Source organism: Xenopus laevis, chromosome 1L, assembly GCF_017654675.1.
Source record: "Xenopus laevis strain J_2021 chromosome 1L, Xenopus_laevis_v10.1, whole genome shotgun sequence".
Taxonomy (NCBI): Eukaryota; Metazoa; Chordata; class Amphibia; order Anura; family Pipidae; genus Xenopus; species Xenopus laevis.
This window is the reverse complement of record NC_054371.1, coordinates 232,971,702-232,994,490: the sequence shown is the minus strand read 5'-3', so window position 1 is coordinate 232,994,490 and position 22,789 is coordinate 232,971,702. Positions and strand designations below refer to the sequence as shown.

General features: G+C 45.6%; 1 long non-coding RNA gene across 2 annotated transcripts; it reads left to right on the top strand.

The window, feature by feature from the left end:
• Window positions 1-5,556: 5,556 nt before the first annotated feature.
• retn.1.L lies at window positions 5,557-20,716 on the top strand. Of its 2 annotated transcripts, none has more exons than XR_001932404.2 (4): window positions 5,557-5,840; window positions 13,212-13,363; window positions 13,634-13,693; window positions 20,474-20,716. It is a non-coding gene; the product is annotated as a resistin, gene 1 L homeolog (long non-coding RNA). The 2 variants fall into 2 exon arrangements; XR_005962880.1 differs by lacking the exon at window positions 5,557-5,840 and adding an exon at window positions 6,728-6,825.
• Window positions 20,717-22,789: the final 2,073 nt, after the last annotated feature.

Here is a 22,789-nt window from a genome sequence, read left to right as displayed (position 1 = left end):
TATTCTTAAAGTGAAAGGTCATTACATATTAATAATTGCCCAAAACTCTCTGAGCAAATCACTGTCCAAATTAACCCACGTGTGGTGCCCAACTGAATCCTATGGGGGTAGGCACACAATCTTCTATCTGTATTAATGTCCCCTTTAGTAGACAGTATATTCTTCTTTATGCATACGGCCCTACCTGTCAGTGCAGGACGACTGGGGGTTAAGTTCTCCTCTCTGGAGGCAGGACAAACAATTAATGAATTCTTAAGCTCCTCCTCTTCCTGTGTCTCCTTCCACCCTCAGTTTTTTGTTTGTCCTGCTCGGAGGTGGACACCTTCATCATCCTCTTCGCATTTTTATTTTATTTTCATGTTTTATTTAGTATATTCAGTGTGCTCATATCTGATTCGAGCCCCCTTCTATGGTTGTGTGCTTTTCAGTATATTTGAGCCCTGCTACACAAGTCTTCTCAAGGTAACTTTTACTATTCATGCATGTTAGAGCCCTTCTGAGATTGTGTGCTCCGCTTTCTTTAGCGTTACTGACCAGTGTGAGCCCCATCACCTCTTTGTGGATAGGTGTGCTCCACTACATTGGTACCATACATATAGAGCCCTTCTAGGATTGTGTGCTCCGCTTATTAGCGTTTATGGGCCAGTGTGAGCCCCATTACCTCTCTCATGGGATAGGTGTGCTCCACTGCATACGTGCCAGTAATTTCCCTTGTGGAATTCATCAGGATGGCCAGTGGTTATTCCCCTAGCATCCTTGAGGTTATGGAGCAAGAGCCAGCGCCGCATTACAGCTGAGTGGAGGAGCGCTGTACATGCGTCCTACCAGTATGTCACTTCCGCCCACACTGAACTCTTTCAGAAGCGCGCCAAATTACCGCGCATTCTGATGACGTCATCGGGGAGCGCAAATAGGCGAGACACGCGACTCTAGTCCTCTGTCTGCACGCTTGCCATTTAGAGAGCTGCAGATAAGTACTACTCTCTGCTTCATCTATATTACAATCCGGTGCCCCTTTATCATTGAGAACATAGTCTCTGACATTATGGCTAATTCCAAAGAACTGTTTGACCTCATTGAGAATTTCTCTGAGGGCCCCAAGAGACCCATTAAGGCTACCCGAAAGAGAGGTAAAAGGAAAGAAGCCATTCCTGCTTCACCCTCCCCTCCTATCCTGCACAAAATGACCAAATCACCTAAATCTCAAGAATCTGATATTGATTTACAACAGCCTGTGCCTATATCAACCATTGCTATGGTTCATGCCAGTCAGGAGCCTCCTTCCCCTCCTCATTTTTCACCTGGCCCATCCAGCCCAGCTCATACGTCTCAATCTATACCACAAGATTTTTCTCCATCTTCAAATGCTACAAATCAGCAATTCACTCAATTTTTTGGTTGGTTACAATCACACATACATTCATCTGTACAACAGGCAGTTAACAGTCAAGTACAGATACCCACTCGGACTAAGTCCAAGTCTAAAGTACCAGTGCCTATCCCATCCGACTCTTCAGATCCAGAGTCTTATGAGGTCTCAGATTCTGAAATTACTGACAGCAACTCTTCTGATTCAGATTCTTCTGCATCAAATGAGGCTGTTTCTACTAAACAACCTGATGATATAAAACTACTCCTCAAGTATCTTTGCGATACTTTAGAGATCAAAGAGACTCCTTTACCCGTTTCCAAAGTGGACAAAGTCCTGGGTAACACACATAAAAAGACCAGAGTTTTTCCCACTAGCAAATCTGTCACCCAAATCATTTCTAATGAATGGTCAGAACCAGACAAGCGGAACACTGTCCCACAAAAATTTCTCTGTAAATATCCACTTTCGGATGAACACAAACACTTTGGGGACAAATCTCCAAAAGTTGATTCGGCCATAGTACGTCTATCCAGGAATACTACGCTGCCATCTGAGGATGCTGGCTCATTCCGGGACCCCATGGATAAAAAGATTGAGTCTGCATTACGGAGGGATTTTATTCATTCTGCTGCAGTATTACGACCAGCATCTGCTTCTCAGCGTAGCACGCACGGCAAAATTTTGGTGCCAGGAACTAAAGAAGTCTACACTTGCTAAGCAATCAGACGCTTCGGCGGCTTTAGATAAGCTTTCCCTTGCTCTCTCCTTCCTCAGTGATGCCTCACTTGAAATAACTAAATTGGCCTCCAGAGCTTCTGCTGCAGCTATTACTGCTAGACGTGCACTTTGGTTACGACAATGGTCTGGGGATTCCGCTTCCAAACACAGATTAGTGTCCTTGAAATTTGAAGGGACTCAGTTGTTCGGTCCAGAACTCAAACAGATTATCGCAGAAGTGACAGGTGGTAAAGGAGCATTCCTTCCTCAAGGTAAAAGACCACACAAGACAGTTCACAAACGTAACTACCATCATAGATCCTGGGGCTCTTACTCCAGACAATCCAACAGAGGTAGACCAAGTTCCAATACCACCAACAAGAAGTTCAAACCATGGCAATCACAACAGAAGAATACCAGGAAAGGGGGACCGCCAAAAACTCAGGACTCCTGACTCAGACAGAGTCGAGTCTTTCAAGGTGGGTGGCAGACTGCAACAGTTCGCAAACATTTGGCAAACCTCCATTTAGGACCCATGTGTTCTCAATATTGTTTCTTTAGGCCTCAAAATTTACTTCACCAAATTCCCACCAGCTTCCCGGTTCGTACCTTCAAAGCAACCTTCAGATCCTGTCAAGGCGGACGCAACCATCTCAATTCTTCGAGTGATAGCTTTGGTGCCTCCTATGGAGCACTTCCAAGGTTTCTATTCAAACCTCTTTTTGGTAAAAAGAAGGATGGTGGTTTCAACAAGTCGGTCAAGTACCAAAGATTCAAAATGGAGACAGTTCGCTCCATAACAGCATCCATTCCAACAGGTGCATTCATGACAAAAGTCGACCTAAAGGATGCGTACTTGCACATCTCCATTCATCCAGATCACCACAAATATCTAAGATTCTTCCTAAACCATCAACACTTCCAGTTCCAAGCAATGCCCTTCGGCTTAACTTCGGCACCACGAGTATTCACAAAGGTGCTGGGAGCACTGGTGGCTGTGATTCGTTCATTGGGAATCCACATCTACCCGTATCTGGACGACATCCTCATTTTTGCAGAATCAAGCCAAAAGGCTCATCTAGCTACGCAACTATGCATTCAGCATCTAACTCAGCATGGCTGGATTATAAATTATCAAAAAAGCATCCTCACGCCAACCCAAATTCTCCCATTTTTAGGTTTGGTGGTCAACTCCACGCTTCAAAGCCTTTTCCTGCCAGCAGAAAAGATCACACATGTCCAGTCAGTAATATGGTCTCTACAGACAAGACCAGCAACGGCCTTTACCATACTTCAGCTTCTAGGTCTCATGGCATTGACTATAGTCGCAGTTCCATTCGCAAAGTTCCACATGAGACCGTTACAAAGAGAATTTCTTCGTCAGTGGAACAAAGATCCCCAGGATCTCTCTCAGACAATGTCATTATCCAGGACGGTGTTTTCCAGTCTCCACTGGTGGGCCGACGAAGTCAATCTTTCCAAAGGCAAGCCGTGGCATCTGCCAGCTCCAGTGGTAATTTCCACGGATGCCAGCCTCAAGGGCTGGGGAGCGGCATGGCAACACCGTTCATGTCAAGGCCTGTGGAATCAGCAAGAGCAGAAACTCCACATAAATATTCTGGAAATCAGAGCGATCTTCAATGCCCTCATCCACTGGTCGCCGCTGCTACGAACCACACACGTTCGAATACAATCAGACAACAGTACGGCGGTAGCGTACCTCAGCAAGCAAGGGGGTACAAGGAGTGCAGCAGCGATGTCAGAAATTTCCAGGATCATCAATTGGTCCGAGACACAATCAACTACTGTAACAGCCATTTACATTCCAGGACTCCAAAACTGGCAAGCGGACTATCTCAGCCGCAACAAATTAGATCCTGGCGAGTGGCAACTCAAGAAGTCGGTGTTCCAACTGATCATCAACAAGTGGGGAACTCCCTGCGTGGATGTCATGGCATCCCACCACAATTGCCAAGTACCAAGATTCTTCTCCAGGATCAGGGACCCGATGGCAGAGGCTGTAGACGGGTTAGCTACTCCTTGGATCTTCCAGATGGGTCTGCCTTTCCACCACTGCCGATGTTACAACGAACACTCATGAAGATTCGTCAAGAAGGCCTCCCTATCATACTGGTGGCACCACATTGGCCAACTCGCTGTTGATTTGCGGAAGTGATAGCGATGCTAACAGATCAGCCTTTTTGGTTACCTGTCACTCCGGACCTACTGACGCAGGGTCCAGCCTGGTATCCAGATGTTCACAAACTGAGTTTAACCGCTTTTCTCTTGAATCCAGTATCTGGAAACAGAAGGGATTTCCACAGTCAGTAATTGATACGTTACTTTCGGCTAGGAGACCTACGACTGCCAAAGCTTATCACAGGATCTGGCGTATCTTCATCTCTTGGTGTGAAACTAAAAATTTAGTTTGGAAGAATTGTAAATCTCCTCAGATTCTACAATTTCTACAAGACGTATTCAATAAGCAGTTAAGCATAACATCTCTCAAAGTTCAAACATCGGCACTAGCGGCATTGTTTCAAGATCAATGGGCATTACTTCCAGAAGTTAAATTGTTTTTTCAGGGTTTATACCGTATCAAGCCACCAACGAAAAACCCTATTCCTCCTTGGGATTTGAATGTAGTTTTGGAGGCGCTTCAATCAGCTCCTTTTGAACCCATTGATTCAGTGGAAGTTAAATTTTTAACTCTCAAGACAGTTTTTCTTCTGGCTATAGCCTCCGCATGGAGAGTATCCGAATTAGCTTCTTTATGATGCAAATCTCCATGGCTCAAGTTTCATCCAGACAAAGCAGTACTTCGCACTAACCCTGCCTTCCTTCCTAAGATGGTCTCAGCCTTTCATGTAAACGAGGAAATCATCATCCCAACATTACAAGTTCAGGAATCTGATCAGTCAGCTGCAATTATACGTTCTTTGAACCCAGTCCGAGCCTTAAAAACTTATGTACAGAGATCTCAACCTCTTCGACAGACAGATGCTCTATTCATACTGTTCGGAGGTCCTAAAGTTGGTTCCCCTGCTTCAAAACGAACCATAGCTAGATGGATAGTGGAATCCATTTCTCTAGCATATACACAGGCAGGAATGCCCCCTCCAGTTCAGTTAAGGGCACATTCCACTAGAAAGGTCAGTACTTCATGGGCTTTCTTTAATGATGTTTTGTTGGAAACTATTTGCCAGGCAGCCACCTGGTCCTCACCACACACATTTTCTAAGTTCTATAAGTTTGATTTGTTTAATGGCAGCCAATCAGAGTTGGGCAGGAAGGTGCTACAAGCAGCAGTAGCACGTAGATAGCTTCCTATAGTTCAAAATTGCAGTGTTTTTGTTACACGTTTTCAAGTTTTTTCTGCCCTACCCTTTTTTTAGGATGGCTTTGGGACATCCCCAGACGTCCTGCTCTGACAGGTAGGGCCGTATGCATAAAAGGAGATTTACTTACCTGGTAAAGCTCTTTTGCATAGGCCCGTACTGTCAGTGCAGCATCCCGCCCTTTTTTGGTGTGGGTGTCGGTTGCTGCCGCTCCTTAGTTAGTGAGGGAGTTAGTTCTGTATTTCTCTGAGTGTCTCCATTCACAGACTTTACAACCAACTGAGGGTGGAAGGAGACACAGGAAGAGGAGGAGCTTAAGAATTCTTTATTGTTTGTCCTGCCTCCAGAGAGGAGAACTTAACCCCAGTCGTCCTGCACTGACAGTACGGGCCTATGCAAAAGAGCTTTAGCAGGTAAGTAAATCTCCTTTTAACTACTCACAGTTCTGTGGATATTTGCGAGCAGATTTCTGGTTACACTCCAACTTCTGACACCATGTCTTGTCCCTTATTAACTCTATTCAGACACCTTACACTGGCTTTGCAGGAACTCTGAAGCATGTGGGTGAGACAGTGAACCAGAGCACAGGCACAGGAACTGATCTTGTAGAGAATAACTTTTACTAAGAGTTAACACAACAACATATACAACAACACTGTAAAATGGTGGCTTAGTCCTTCACACACTCTCAGCACAGGAACAGGAAGAAGAGAACATGTGACCAGCTGCTGCTCCTAGCTTAAGGTGACAGCGCAATATATTACAGGGCACCCTGCACCCCCACTGTCTTCCCCTGGTGCTCCTGCCTTGGGTGCTGTAAATGGGACCCCAAACCCTCATATATGGACTGAAGGTGGCACCACTGACAGAAACATTTTGTGACTCTGAGGGTTCCTACAGTCAGGTACAGCCGGGTATAGAGGGGTACAGCTGGGTATACAGGGGTACAGCCGGGTATAGAGGGGTACAGCCGGGTATAGAGGGGTACAGCCGGGTATAGAGGGGTACAGCCGGGTATAGAGGGGTACAGCCGGGTATACAGGGGTACAGCTGGGTATACAGGGAGTAGTGAGCAGAGACTGTGACCCAGGGGGAATGGCAGACAGAGAGGGGCAAATTATATTGGGATCTGCAATGGGAATTCTAGAAAATTCATGTGAACCAGGTAACAGAAGTGAGACCCAATCTGTATTTCTGATTAATATGGGTCACACCTGAACACAGGGGTCTCCATGGCTGGTAACTGTGCCCCCCAGCCTTGGATTTCCCATCCCCCCCAGCTCTGTGCTCCCCTGCCCTCCCCTAGGACTGCCTTTTCTGTAACATTGCCACCCAGGTCCCTGATATTTATTCATTACCTGCCACAGAGGAATCACAAGCTGAACTCGTGGACAAGACGTGAGTATTTTGTTTGAGTTTATTACTGAGACTTCATTCAGTTCAGCTACAGCATATCTATATATGTGTGACATACAGATCATTATCCCAAGGTTTGGGGGTACAGGAGTATAGAGGGACAGTGGGGTTCCTGACTGATGTACACTATCAATATATGTGTGACATACAGATCATTATCCCAAGGTTTGGGGGTGCAGGAGTATAGAGGGACAGTGGGGTTCCTGACTTATGTACAATATCAATATATATGTGACATACAGATCATTATACCAAGGTTTAGGGGTGCAGGAGTATAGAGGGACAGTGGGGTTCCTGACTGATGTACAATATCAATATATGTGTGAGATACAGATCATTATCCCAAGGTTTGGGGGTGTAGGAGTATAGAGGGACAGTGGGGTTCCTGACTGATGTACAATATCAATATATGTGTGAGATACAGATCATTATCCCAAGGTTTGGGGGTACAGGAGTATAGAGGGACAGTGGGGTTCCTGACTGATGTACAATATCAATATATGTGTGACATACAGATCATTATCCCAAGGTTTGGGGGTGCAGGAGTATAGAGGGACAGTGGGGTTCCTAACTGATGTACAATATCAATATATATGTGACATACAGATCATTATACCAAGGTTTAGGGGTGCAGGAGTATAGAGGGACAGTGGGGTTCCTGACTGATGTACAATATCAATATATGTGTGAGATACAGATCATTATCCCAAGGTTTGGGGGTGTAGGAGTATAGAGGGACAGTGGGGTTCCTGACTGATGTACAATATCAATATATGTGTGAGATACAGATCATTATCCCAAGGTTTGGGGGTGTAGGAGTATAGAGGGACAGTGGGGTTCCTGACTGATGTACAATATCAATATATGTGTGAGATACAGATCATTATACCAAGGTTTGGGGGTGCAGGAGTATAGAGGGACAGTGGGGTTCCTGACTGATGTACAATATCAATATATGTGAGAGATACAGATCATTATCCCAAGGTTTGGGGGTGCAGGAGTATAGAGGGGACAGTGGGTTCCTGACTGATGTACAATATCAATATATGTGTGAGATACAGATCATTATCCCAAGGTTTGGGGGTACAGGAGTATAGAGGGACAGTGGGGTTCCTGACTGATGTACAATATCTATATATGTGTGACATACAGATCATTATCCCAAGGTTTGGGGGTGCAGGAGTATAGAGGGACAGTGGGGTTCCTGACTGATGTACAATATCAATATATATGTGACATACAGATCATTATACCAAGGTTTAGGGGTGCAGGAGTATAGAGGGACAGTGGGGTTCCTGACTGATGTACAATATCAATATATGTGTGAGATACAGATCATTATCCCAAGGTTTGGGGGTACAGGAGTATAGAGGGACAGTGGGGTTCCTGACTGATGTACACTATCAATATATGTGTGACATACAGATCATTATCCCAAGGTTTGGGGGTGCAGGAGTATAGAGGGACAGTGGGGTTCCTGACTGATGTACAATATCAATATATATGTGACATACAGATCATTATACCAAGGTTTAGGGGTGCAGGAGTATAGAGGGACAGTGGGGTTCCTGACTGATGTACAATATCAATATATGTGTGAGATACAGATCATTATCCCAAGGTTTGGGGGTGTAGGAGTATAGAGGGACAGTGGGGTTCCTGACTGATGTACAATATCAATATATGTGTGAGATACAGATCATTATCCCAAGGTTTGGGGGTACAGGAGTATAGAGGGACAGTGGGGTTCCTGACTGATGTACAATATCAATATATGTGTGACATACAGATCATTATCCCAAGGTTTGGGAGTGCAGGAGTATAGAGGGACAGTGGGGTTCCTGACTGATGTACAATATCAATATATGTGTGACATACAGATCATTATCCCAAGGTTTGGGGGTGCAGGAGTATAGAGGGACAGTGGGGTTCCTGACTGATGTACAATATCAATATATGTGTGAGATACAGATCATTATCCCCAAGGTTTGGGGGTGCAGGAGTATAGAGGGATAGTGGGGTTCCTGACTGATTTACAATATCAATATATGTGTGACATACAGATCATTATCCCAAGGTTTGGGGGTGCAGGAGTATAGAGGGACAGTGGGGTTCATGACTGATGTACAATATAAATATATGTGTGAGATACAGATCATTATCCCAAGGTTTGGGGGTGCAGGAGTATAGGGGGACAGTGGGGTTCCTGAATGATGTACAATATCAATATATGTGTGAGATACAGATCATTATCCAAGGTTTGGGGTGCAGGAGTATAGAGGGGACAGTGGGTTCCTGACTGATGTACAATATCAATATATGTGTGAGATACAGATCATTATCCCAAGGTTTGGGGGTACAGGAGTATAGAGGGACAGTGGGGTTCCTGACTGATGTACAATATCTATATATGTGTGACATACAGATCATTATCCCAAGGTTTGGGGGTGCAGGAGTATAGAGGGACAGTGGGGTTCCTGACTGATGTACAATATCAATATATATGTGACATACAGATCATTATACCAAGGTTTAGGGGTGCAGGAGTATAGAGGGACAGTGGGTTCCTGACTGATGTACAATATCAATATATGTGTGAGATACAGATCATTATCCCAAGGTTTGGGGGTGCAGGAGTATAGAGGGGACAGTGGGTTCCTGACTGATGTACAATATCAATATATGTGTGAGATACCAGGGCCGGACAGGGGGTAAAAAGCAGACAGGGCAAAAGAAATCAAAGCAGCCCACATGTAAACACGCAATGGTTTTGTACACAGTCGCTCATATATTGGGGTAAAACTGCAAAAAATAATGTGCATAAAGTGCTGCCTTTCTCACAAGTGTAATTCGTGTAAAATATGTTAAAGATTCTGCAGCCTTGTGCCTTTATATGGTCATAGAACAACCCCTCAGTGACTTCTAATATCCTTATCATTTACAGTAGGGGGTACATTATCCCTTATAATACATGAGTGATACTCAGAGTTCCCTGTATAACTCAGCCTGCAGCCTTGTGCCTTTATATGGTCACAGAACAAGCCCTCAGTGACTTCTAATATCCTTATCATTTACAGTAGGGGGTACATTATCCCTTATAATACATGAGTGATACTCAGAGTTCCCTGTATAACTCAGCCTGCAGCCTTGTGCCTTTATATGGTCACAGGACAACCCCTCAGTGACTTCTTATATCCTTATCATTTACAGTAGGGGGTACATTATCCCTTATAATACATGAGTGATACTCAGAGTTCCCTGTATAACTCAGCCTGCAGCCTTGTGCCTTTATATGGTCACAGAACAACCCCTCAGTGACTTCTAATATCCTTATCATTTACAGTAGGGGGTACATTATCCCTTATAATACATGAGTGATACTCAGAGTTCCCTGTATAACTCAGCCTGCAGCCTTGTGCCTTTATATGGTCACAGAACAACCCCTCAGTGACTTCTAATATCCTTATCATTTACAGTAGGGGGTACATTATGCCTTATAATACATGAGTGATACTCAGAGTACCCCATTTCCAGTTGAAAAGCTAATTTACAAATAGAACAAGCTGTGTCTGATGTTGCACTTGGTACAGCAGCGCAGTTGTTCTTATAAGAAGCAGTTTGTGGCGTATCTGCTGCACAAGTCACAAGTCACAAGTCACAAGTCACAAGTCAGATGAGAGAAAACCAATATTTTCGGCTGAACTCTGCAGATAAAATACAAGTCAATCACATTTTGTAAACAAAGGAAAAGCGTAAGGAAGGAAACCTAATTCTGTAATAGGTTGAAACAAAAAATGGTCCCTTATGTCGCAATCTTGTAAATTTCTTCTTAATGAAATATAATAATCATTAATTAATTAATTCATTATTGGAGTAAATTGATTTAAATGAATTGATGTTTTTTATTTCATCACACAATATATATGAAATCATGTACAAAATTCATTTTCCAAATGTCATCTGTAGCAATTCATTTATAGCATTAAATTCATATGATCAGTTCGTATATAAATATTTATTTTATCTTGATTATCGTAGCAGCAACTGAAGCATAAAAAGTTCTATATTAAAAATAGACTAATTGTGTAATAGAACTGAAATGGTTTTCATTTTGTAGGAAGCAGGAAAGGGACATAAAAGTATCTGTAACAGGTTTAGATCAGGCCGGACTGGCAATCTGTGGGTTGTGGCAAATGCCAGAGGGGCTGCTATAAGGTCCCATAGAAAGTCACTATTTAGTGGGCTGGTGGGGGCTGTTTGGGCCTCTGTGTACTTGGAATGACAGGGCCTATTTTGACTCCCAGTCCAGGCCTGGTTTAGATCACTTGTGATTCTCCAGCAAATCTGCAAGTTGACTTGTACATATTTCTCTATATGGCCAATATATGGGACATCTGTGTTGGAAATGTAAATGTACATAATTAGCAGCTAAGGAACAAATCAGCTGAGACTCATGCAGCAGGGCAGAGGCAGCAGCACGAGCCAGAGAGGAGTGGCAGGGGGCGGAGCCACAGCAGGACATAGGATGGAGGAGCGGTCCTAAAGCCCGCCGCACCTATCAGGAGCAGCCCACTTATACAAGATATAGAGCAGCCCCACGGGCAAATGCCCGAACAGTCAGATGGTTAGTCCGGACCTGTGAGATACAGATCATTATCCCAAGGTTTGGGGGTGCAGGAGTATAGAGGGACAGTGGGGTTCCTGACTGATGTACAATATCAATATATGTGTGAGATACAGATCATTATCCCAAGGTTTGGGGGTGCAGGAGTATAGAGGGACAGTGGGGTTCCTGACTGATGTACAATATCAATATATGTGTGAGATACAGATCATTATCCAAGGTTTGGGGTGCAGGAGTATAGAGGGACAGTGGGTTCCTGACTGATGTACAATATCAATATATGTGTGAGATACAGATCATTATCCCAAGGTTTGGGGGTGCAGGAGTATAGAGGGACAGTGGGGTTCCTGGCTGATGTACAATATCAATATATGTGTGAGATACAGATCATTATCCAAAGGTTTGGGGGTGCAGGAGTATAGAGGGACAGTGGGGTTCCTGACTGATGTACAATATCAATATATGTGTGAGATACAGATCATTATCCCAAGGTTTGGGGGTGCAGGAGTATAGAGAGACAGTGGGTTCCTGACTGATGTACAATATCAAAATATGTGTGAGATACAGATCATTATCCCAAGGTTTGGGGGTGCAGGAGTATAGAGGGACAGTGGGGTTCCTGACTGATGTACAATATCAATATATGTGTGAGATACAGATCATTATCCCAAGGTTTGGGGGTGCAGGAGTATAGAGGGGCCAGTGGGGTTCCTGAATGATGTACAATATCTATATATGTGTGAGATACAGATCATTATCCCCAAGGTTTGGGGGTGCAGGAGTATAGAGGGGACAGTGGGGTTCCTGAATGATGTACAATATCAATATATGTGTGAGATACAGATCATTATCCCCAAGGTTTGGGGGTGCAGGAGTATAGAGGGGACAGTGGGGTTCCTGAATGATGTACAATATCAATATATGTGTGAGATACAGATCATTATCCCCAAGGTTTGGGGGTGCAGGAGTATAGAGGGATAGTGGGGTTCCTGACTGATTTACAATATCAATATATGTGTGACATACAGATCATTATCCCAAGGTTTGGGGGTGCAGGAGTATAGAGGGACAGTGGGGTTCATGACTGATGTACAATATAAATATATGTGTGAGATACAGATCATTATCCCAAGGTTTGGGGGTGCAGGAGTATAGGGGGACAGTGGGGTTCCTGAATGATGTACAATATCAATATATGTGTGAGATACAGATCATTATCCCCAAGGTTTGGGGGTGCAGGAGTATAGAGGGATAGTGGGGTTCCTGACTGATTTACAATATCAATATATGTGTGACATACAGATCATTATCCCAAGGTTTGGGGGTGCAGGAGTATAGAGGGACAGTGGGGTTCATGACTGATGTACAATATAAATATATGTGTGAGATACAGATCATTATCCCAAGGTTTGGGGGTGCAGGAGTATAGAGGGGACAGTGGGGTTCCTGAATGATGTACAATATCAATATATGTGTGAGATACAGATCATTATCCCAAGGTTTGGGGGTGCAGGAGTATAGAGGGGACAGTGGGGTTCCTGACTGATGTACAATATCAATATATGTGTGAGATACAGATCATTATCCCAAGGTTTGGGGGTACAGCAGGAGTATAGAGGGACAGTGGGGTTCCTGACTGATGTAAAGTATTATTATGTTTGACCCTGATTCTGCCTGACAATTAGTAGTTGGTGCCCAATGTGCCACCCACTTAAATTCTGGGGTTTTGTTGTTCCCCCTGCAGGTGAGACGTTGCTCAGAAGACATAAGAAGATACAATGGGACGTTGGGTTCCTCTCCTTCTCTTGGTTCTAGTACCAGTATTTGGCAGAGAGAGTAATAATCAGGGAACTCTAGCGGATCTCATGAGTCTCAGCACAATGATTAAGTCTATGGGTAAGGAAACCTCCATGTCCCCATTACACCCAACTATTTGCTGCCACCCCGACACTACAGCACCCCATCATTGGGAATGAAATGAGCAGTTCCCTGCGCTGTGGGTGCTTAGAGAATGATCTGCTCCTCTCTATTTTATTAGACAAAGAACAATTTCACTAAACCTTATGCACATTATACACTAGCACTGCGGTGGGTTATAGTTCAACATTATCGGGGGAAATGATTAGACACATGTTAATTCCTTTCCATTTCTTTCATACATTTCAGCTGCAACCATCACTTGCACCGATGTAAATAACAGATCTGCCTACTCCTCCTGCCCCTCCGGTGAGTTTGTACCCAGTCTGCTCCAGTATAGGAACTACTAGCAGAACCAGCCAGTGAGTCTGACCCACATACCTTTGAATAAAGAAATAATCTGCCTTCTGCTTTCCACTATTTGGGTAACAGTCACCCTGCTATAGTTCCAGGGGTACCCAGGGCACAAATAAGCACTCACCCCAAATCTATCCCTAACTGACCTTCAGACTGGGACCCCTTAGCTCATAACAAGGTTACAGATATATAGAAACATTGGGGTGTCACCCTGCTATAGTTCCAGGGGTACCCAGGGTACAAATAAGCACTCACCCCAAATCTCCCCCTAACTGGCATTCAGACTGGGCCCCCTTAGTGTCAGGGAGCCGGGAGCTCCCTCCAGGGAGGTAGTCAGGATCAAGGAGGAAGCCCTCTTGAGGGAGCAAGGTCGCGGTATCCGAAGGGTTAAACAGAATCAGTAGTAGTGGTCAGAGGCAGGAGTTAACGAGGGCAAGCAGATCAGAATCAAATATCAAGAGTTCAGGCAGGGGATCAGAACCAAGGCAGGAGCAGGAACAGGCTGGGAGCTAGAAACAGACTGGGAGCAGGAATCAGGAAACACAAACAGGAACCCAGGATCAATGGCAGCAAATCCTATTCTTGGGCGCCAACACAGTGTTTTGGGCGCCCTTTTATGACGAGATCCCGGCACCAGTGATGACATCATCATGCAGCGACGCTGCAGCCATGTGTTCAGCATGGGCGCCGCCATCTTGGATCTTCACGGTGACCGCGGGGAATGTAAACAGCGCCGTCGGGTACTTCTGGCAGTCCTGACAGTACCCGCTCCCCCACGGGGGGCCTCTGGACCACCAGGACAAGGCTTTTGGGGAAACTAAGCGTCGAAATCCCTCACAAGACAAGGAGCATGAACATCAGAGTGTCCTTCCCAGGAGCATTCTTCAGGGCCAAAGCCCTTCCACTTGATGAGGTACTGAAGAGAGCCCCTGGAGATTCTGGAGTCAAGGATCTTTTCCACCTCATATTCTTGTTGACCATCCACAGAGATAGTAGGAGGGGGAGACTGGTCAACAGAAAAGCGGTTGGAGGTAGCGGGTTTCACCAAAGAGACATGAAACACGTTGGGGATTCGCATCTCAGGGGGAAGCTGAAGTCTGACAGCCACAGGATTGATAATCTCCAAGATGGGAAATGGACCCACAAACTTGGGACCCAATTTGGGAGATGGCAACTTCAACCGAATGTTTCGGGAAGAAAGCCAAACTTTATCACCAACCTTGAAGAGAGGAGAGGACCTACATCTCCGATCCGCGAAGGTCTTGTGCACAAGAGCACTCTTCTCCAAATTAGACTTGGTTGCAGCCCAAATAGCGGACATATGGGCCGCATGGTCATCTGCGGCTGGGACATCAGTCAAAACAAAGTCTTGCGGAAAGGCTTGAGGATCTTCCAGTGGATAAATGACAGGCGTTGTTATGAGCAAATTCCGCCCACGGGAGAAGGTCAGACCAATCATCTTGGCAGAGGGAGACATGATTTCTCAGGAATTGTTCTAAGGCTTGATTCACTCGCTCCGCTGCCCCATTCGTTTGGAGATGATAGGCAGAGGAGAATTGGAGAGCAATACCCAAGACCTTGCATAAGGAACGCCAAAACTTCGCCGTTAACTGGGAACCTCTGTCAGAGACAATCTCCGCCGGGAAGCCATGCAGGCGGAAAATGAATTGAATAAAAAACTGTGACAACTCCACTGCAGATGGAAGCTTCTGTAAAGGGATGAAGTGGGCCATCTTGCTAAAACGATCTATGACAACCCAGATCACGGTGTTCCCACTGGAGGGAGGAAGTTCGACTATGAAGTCAATTGCCAAATGCGTCCAAGTACAAGAGGGGACAGGCAATGGCTGTAGTAACCCGCTAGGGCGAGAATGGCTAGGCTTGGAAGTGACACAAACGGTAAAAGCAGCAACAAAGTCTTTGACATCTTTACGAATAGTCGGCCACCAGACTAGACGCTATAAAAGTTCTAGAGTCTTAGCAGGACCAGGATATCCCGCTTGCTTGGAGCTATGAGTCTGTTGCAGGATAAGCAGACGAAGTTCAGGAGGTACGAATGCCATTCCGATGGGAGTATCAGGAGTAGCAGAAGATTGACCAGGCCAGAATTTGATCAGCAAATTGAGGGTATAAAGAAGCAATGATCTTGACAGGAGGAATAATTGGCTCTTGTCTTTCAGGAGTACGATCCACTGGAGTGAAACTTTGAGACAGAGCATCGGCTTTCCGATTCTTGGAGCCAGGGTGATAAGTCAAGACAAAGTTAAATCGAGAGAAGAAGAGAGACCACCTTGCTTGTCTGGGATTCAGCCTCTTGAGAGATTGAATGAACTCAAGATTCTTATGATCTGTGTAGATCGTGACTGGGATCAAGGAACCTTCAAGTTGGTGACGCCATTCTTGAGTTCTCGATTTCCTACATCATAATTTTGTTCGGCAGGAGAGAACTTCTTAGGGAAATACGCACATGGGTGCAACTTTCCATCAGAGGGATGTCTTTGGGACAGGATAGCTCCAGCTCCAACTTCAGAAGCATCCACCTCGATGAAGAAAGGTAACTCCGGATCAGGATGGCGGAGAACCGAAGCAGAAGTGAAGGGGTCCTTCAAGGATTGAAAAGCTTCTATAGCAGGCGGGGGCCATGAGCTGGGTTTACCCCCTTTTCGGATGAGGGCCAGGATAGGAGCAATACGAGAAGAGAACCCCTTAATGAATTGCCGGTAGTAATTGGCAAAACCAATGAATCTCTGGATTGCCTTGGTGCTCAGCGGTAGGGGCCACTGTTGGATTGCAGACACTTTCACCGGATCAATCTCGAAACCCTCTGGGGAGATGATATAGCCCAGAAAAGGAATCTTGGACACTTCAAACACGCATTTCTTCAGCTTGGCAAAGAGAGAGTTCTTCCTCAAATGAGAGAGTACTTCCTTCACCTGGGAGCGATGGCTTGCAAGGTCCTTGGAGAAAATCAGGATGTCATCTAGGTACACGACCACAAACTTTCCCAAGAGATCCCGGAAAATGTTGTTCACAAATTCTTGGAAGACAGCGGGGGCATTGCAGAGACCAAAGGGCATCACGAGGTATTCATAGTGCCCATCACGAGCTTTGAATGCTGTCTTCCATTCGTCACCTTCACGGATGCGGATGAGGTTATACGCCCCACGGAGATCCAACTTAGTGAAGATTTTAGCCACCTTCAGTTGGTCAAAAATTTCTGCAATCAGAGGCAAGGGGTACCGGTTCTTAACGGTGATTTTATTAAGACCCCGGTAGTCAATACAAGGACGTAGGCCTCCATCCTTCTTCTCCACGAAGAAGAATCCAGCCCCTGCAGGAGAAGTGGAAGGGCGAATAAACCCCCGCTGGAGATTTTCTTGGATATATTCCTTCATGGCAGAGGTCTCTGCTGGGGAGAGAGGATCAGTGCGACCTCTAGGAGGCATGGTTCCAGGCAGGAGATCAACTGGACAATCGTAGAGACGATGAGGAGGGAGAAATTCTGCAGACTTTTTACAGAAGAGAATTCGGAGAATTCCTTGTAGAAGGAGGGAAGCGTCTTCAAATCTGACGTCGAAAAATTCACCCTCTGGATGGGTTCAGCAGGAAGGCAGTGCTGTTGGCAGTATGGACTCCAACGGGAAACCTGCCCCGAGGGCCAATCAATGATAGGGTTATGCAGGCGTAACCAGGGAAGCCCCAAGACGACTAGAACAGAAGGACAGGAAATAATCAGGAACGATAACTTTTCTTTGTGTAAAGTCCCAACCTGCACAGGCAATTCCCCAGTCGTCACAGAGATAAACTCGGATTCAAGGGGTCTGTCATCAATGGCGGTTACTCGAAGTGGAGGAGTCAATGGAAAGGGGGGAACATTCATATGCTTGGCAAAGAGAGCGTCCATGAAATTACCGGCAGCTCCAGAGTCAATAAACGCAGAGCCAACAATGGTCTTAGTGGACAGACGGATCTGTAAAGGCAGAAGAAACCTGTGAGAGTTCTCTTGTGACTTGAGAGTAACACCCCCTACATGAGTCTTTCCAAGGTTACCTTGAAGAGGGGAACTCTGAGGCTTCACAGGACAGGAGTTGGCAAAGTGAGATTGACCCCCACAGTAGAGACAAAGTCCAGTCGTACGTCTTCAGAGAGAGACGAGCTCTTCCGACTTGCATAGGTTCCTCCGGAGGAATAACAGAAGGCTGCTGGGGGGTAGGAGGTAATAGAGGTCTTTGAAAGCGAGGAGCCAACATGGGTTGAAATTTCTTGACTCTGTCCCTATCAGCTTGATGTTCTCTCTGACGGGTGTCCACCTTGACAGACAAAGCAATGAGGTCTTCAACCTGCGTGGGTAATTCACGGGAGACCAGGTCATCTTTGAGGCGGATAGAGAGACCATTGTAGAAGGCAGCATGATAGGCATCATTGTTCCAACGAGTCTCTGCAGAGAGAGTACGGAATTCAATGGCATATTCCGCTACACTGCGACTCCCTTGGCGGATCTGGAACAGGCGAGAAGCAGCGGTCGCCACCCGACTGGGGGCATCGAACACCGTCCGGAATTCTTTCAGAAAGGCATTAGCATCATCAATTAGAGGAGACTCCTTCTCCCAGTGCGGAGATGCCCATTCAAGCGCTTTCCCTGCCAGACGAGTGATCACGAAACCAACCTTAGCTCGCTTAGAGTTAAATTCTGCAGGTTGCAGGGCGAACTGAATCTTGCACTGATTCACAAAACCACGACAGGCTTGAGGGTCGCCACTTTAGAGAGGCGGTGCAGGAATACGTGGACCAGAAGTGGGGGACTGTGTAGCCATGTCGGCAGCAACTAGCGTGGGCATTGTCGGCGTTGGAGTAGTCGGTGTCCATTTTCCAAAATCACATCCAGCGTGTGTCCGACAAAATTTTGCCGAGCTTCGTACGCCTCCATGCGAGTATGCAGACCTCGAAAGGCCCTGCTGAAATCTGGCTGAGCTTCCTCAGTGGGATCCATGGCCCAAGAATAATGTCAGGGAGCCGGGAGCTCCCTCCAGGGAGGTAGTCAGGATCAAGGAGGAAGCCCTCTTGAGGGAGCAAGGTCGCGGTATCCGAAGGGTTAAGCAGAATCAGTAGTAGTGGTCACAGGCAGGAGTTAACGAGGGCAGGCAGATCAGAATCAAATATCAAGAGTTCAGGCAGGGGATCAGAACCAAGGCAGGAGCAGGAACAAGCTGGGAGCTAGAAACAGACTGGGAGCAGGAATCAGGAAACACAAACAGGAACCCAGGATCAATGGCAGCAAATCCTATTCTTGGGCGCAATCACAGTGTTTTGGGCGCCCTTTTATGACGAGATCCCGGCATCAGTGATGACATCATCATGCAGTGACGCTGCAGCCATGTGTTCAGCATGGGTGCCGCCATCTTGGATCTTCACTGTGACCACCGGGAATGTAAACAGCGCCGTCGGGTACTTCTGGCAGCCCTGACACTTAGCTCATAACAAGGTTACAGATATATAGAAACATTGGGGTGTCACCCTGCTATAGTTCCAGGGGTACCCAGGGTACAAATAAGCACTCACCCCAAATCTCCCCCTAACTGGCCTTCAGACTGGGCCACCTTAGCTCATAACAAGGTTACAGATATATAGAAACATTGCGGTAAGTCACCCTGCTATAGTTCCAGGGGTACCCAGGGCACAAATAAACACTCACCCCAAATCTCCCCCTAACTGGCCTTCAGACTGGGCCCCCTTAGCTCATAACAAGGTTACAGATATATAGAAACATTGGGGTCACCCTGCTATAGTTCCAGGGGTACCCAGGGTACAAATAAGCACTCACCCCAAATCTCCCCCTAACTGGCCTTCAGACTGGGCCCCCATAGCTCATAACAAGGTTACAGATATATAGAAACATTGGGGTGTCACCCTGCTATAGTTCCAGGGGTACCCAGGGTACAAATAAGCACTCACCCCAAATCTCCCCCTAACTGGCCTTCAGACTGGGCCCCCATAGCTCATAACAAGGTTACAGATATATAGAAACATTGGGGTAACAGTCACCCTGCTATAGTTACAGGGGTACCCAGGGTACAAATAAGCACTCACCCCAAATCTCCTCCTAACTGACCTTCAGACTGGGCCCCCTTAGCTCATAACAAGGTTACAGATATATAGAAACATTGGGGTGTCACCCCGCTATAGTTCCAGGGGTACCCAGGGTAGAAATAAGCACTCACCCCAAATCTCCCCCTAACTGACCTTCAGACTGGGCCCCTTAGCTCATAACAAGGTTACAGATATATAGAAACATTGGGGTGTCACCCTGCTATAGTTCCAGGGGTACCCAGGGTACAAATAAGCACTCACCCCAAATCTCCCCCTAACTGACCTTCAGACTGGGCCCCCTTAGCTCATAACAAGGTTACAGATATATAGAAACATTGGGGTGTCACCCTGCTATAGTTCCAGGGGTACCCAGGGTACAAATAAGCACTCACCCCAAATCTCCCCCTAACTGACCTTCAGACTGGGCCCCCTTAGCTCATAACAAGGTTACAGATATATAGAAACATTGGGGTGTCACCCTGCTATAGTTCCAGGGGTACCCAGGGTACAAATAAGCACTCACCCCAAATCTCCCCCTAACTGACCTTCAGACTGGGCCCCCTTAGCTCATAACAAGGTTACAGATATATAGAAACATTGGGGTCACCCTGCCAGTTACTGACGGGTTTATTTATTGCCCCCCAGGTTACAGTGTCACTTCCTGTTCCTGTGGGAGGAGCTGTGGTTCGTGGGAGATTCAGTCGGGGGTCACGTGTCACTGTCAGTGTGGGGGGATGGATTGGACGACCGCTCGTTGCTGCAAGATCACCACAAAATCCTGACAGTTCCAGACCCACAAGGGCAAATAGACCGTCAGGCTGAACAATTCTCTGTATCGCTGATTTTTCTTTTATCATATTGGCAAATAAAATAAAGTGTGAGCAGGAATTCACTAGTAATGTTACATTCTGGGGGTGATTTGTGTATAATAAACTTTAAGAAGCTTTTACTTTAAATACTCAATGACAATGGGGGTCTAGAAATCTGCTCTGAATTCCTGCCATTTGCCTCTGGTCTGTTCTGTATAAGGGATCCGCATGTGTGCGACCAATAAACTAATGAGTGTTGGTGCAGTTCCCTTTCAGTTGGTGGAGGATGCGGGAGCTCTAGAGACTTAGGGGCAAATTCACTAAGGTGCAAAGCGCCGAACGCTAGCGTTTTTTCGCTAGCGTTTGGCATTTTCGCTACTGCGCAAATTCACTAACGAACGCTGGCGTAGTTTCGCTAGTGTTACTTCGCAACCTTACGCCAGGCGAATCTTCGCTAGCGACGAAACTACGCAAATTCACTAACTTGCGCAGTGTACTGAACGCTACCTTTTACGCTAGACTTCCTTCGCCACCTCAGACCTGGCGAAGCGCAATAGAGTAGATAGGGATTGTTTCAAAAAAAGTCAAATTTAAGTCCCAAAGAACGCTGGCGTGTTTTCTACATTATGGGTGATAGGCTGAAAAAGATCGAAAATTTTTTGGGGCTCCCCTTCCTCCCCCCTACATTTCCTGACTCATGGCAACTTACCTAGACAGTGGGCACATGTGTAGGGCAAAATAAAATTTTTATTTGCAGATTTGAAGGTTTTCTAGGCATTTGTAGTGCAGATACGTGTTCCTCCATTGAAATTTGAATTTCGCACCGTATGCAAATTAGCCTTCGCTAGCGCAACTTCGCTTTATATAGCGAAACAACGCTAGCGCAACTTCGCAACCTTACGCTACCCCTGTGCGCAACTTCGGATTTTAGTGAATTTGCGGAGCGCTGGCGAAAATTCGCCTGGCGAAGTTGCGCCTGGCGCAACTTCGATTCTTAGTGAATTTGCCCCTTACAGTATCTCACCTGCCCACATAGTATTGGACTAAGTTATGGAAGGAAACATTTGTTACTTGTCATTCTCCTTCCAATGTTTGGGATTGGGGTTCATCAGGTTGATGAGTGACTGCCCTTGTCTGACTTTTACTAAGTGTGTGGGTTGGGTGTGTGCAAATGCAATGTCTCTAATTCAGGTGCCCGAGTGTCGGTGACGCTGCATTTCAGCCACAACTTTAACTTGCCACATTGCACTGGGTAGAACACAAGTCGGTTGCCACCGAAACAGAGTTAGATGGTCCCTTCCAGGTCCTTCTGATGATCAGCAATGAAAGCCGTCGGCACAACTAATTGGATCCATAACTACGATTGCTAAAAGATCTAGAGACTGCTGGGGCCTCTGAGACACCTCTTTATTCTCATAATACAGACATTAGTAGGTCAGAGGATATATGTTACAATATCAGTTGAGTCGTGAGTTGTTTTGGGGAAGTGACTGACCTTCTCTGTAGCCACGTGAGTAGCCACCAGTACTTTATTAATAATAAGAAGAATAATTCTATTGCCAAATATTGGAACTATTATTATTGCACTCAGGGAAGTCACTGCACAACGTGTTTGGCCTGAGCTCTAACCCCACTGAGAAATGAATTTATTTTGGTCTTTTCACTGCATTTTTGTAGCGGTCGCTTTCTCGACTAGTGGAAATGAGATTCTGTCCACTTCACTTCATTGGGGTCAATTTACTAACATTGTTATTTTTTTTGTTTCCCTGAATCCAACATTTTAGCTTTATTTAATAAGATAGTCTAAAGCACAAAACATTTCATATTTAAACACACAACAAACAAAATAATTTCAAGTTTCAGAAAATTTTTGGATTTCGGGCTTTCCATATTCTTATTTGGGTTTGTTCCACATTTTTACTTGATCATTCTTTTAATTATTCGGTTCTTTTAATAAGGAGAGATTTGCGCTTTATTGAAATGGCAGATTAGTCGTATTTGAAAAAATGTCTAAAACTTCACAAATCAGCATTTTGCTAACTAGGCCTCATTGTGGATCATTTGTGTTGTTGCCTCGATGGGGCTCATTGTTTTCTACGTAACAATCGTTCTGCATTGTCCTTCATTGTTTTGCCCATTAGAATTCTCTGGG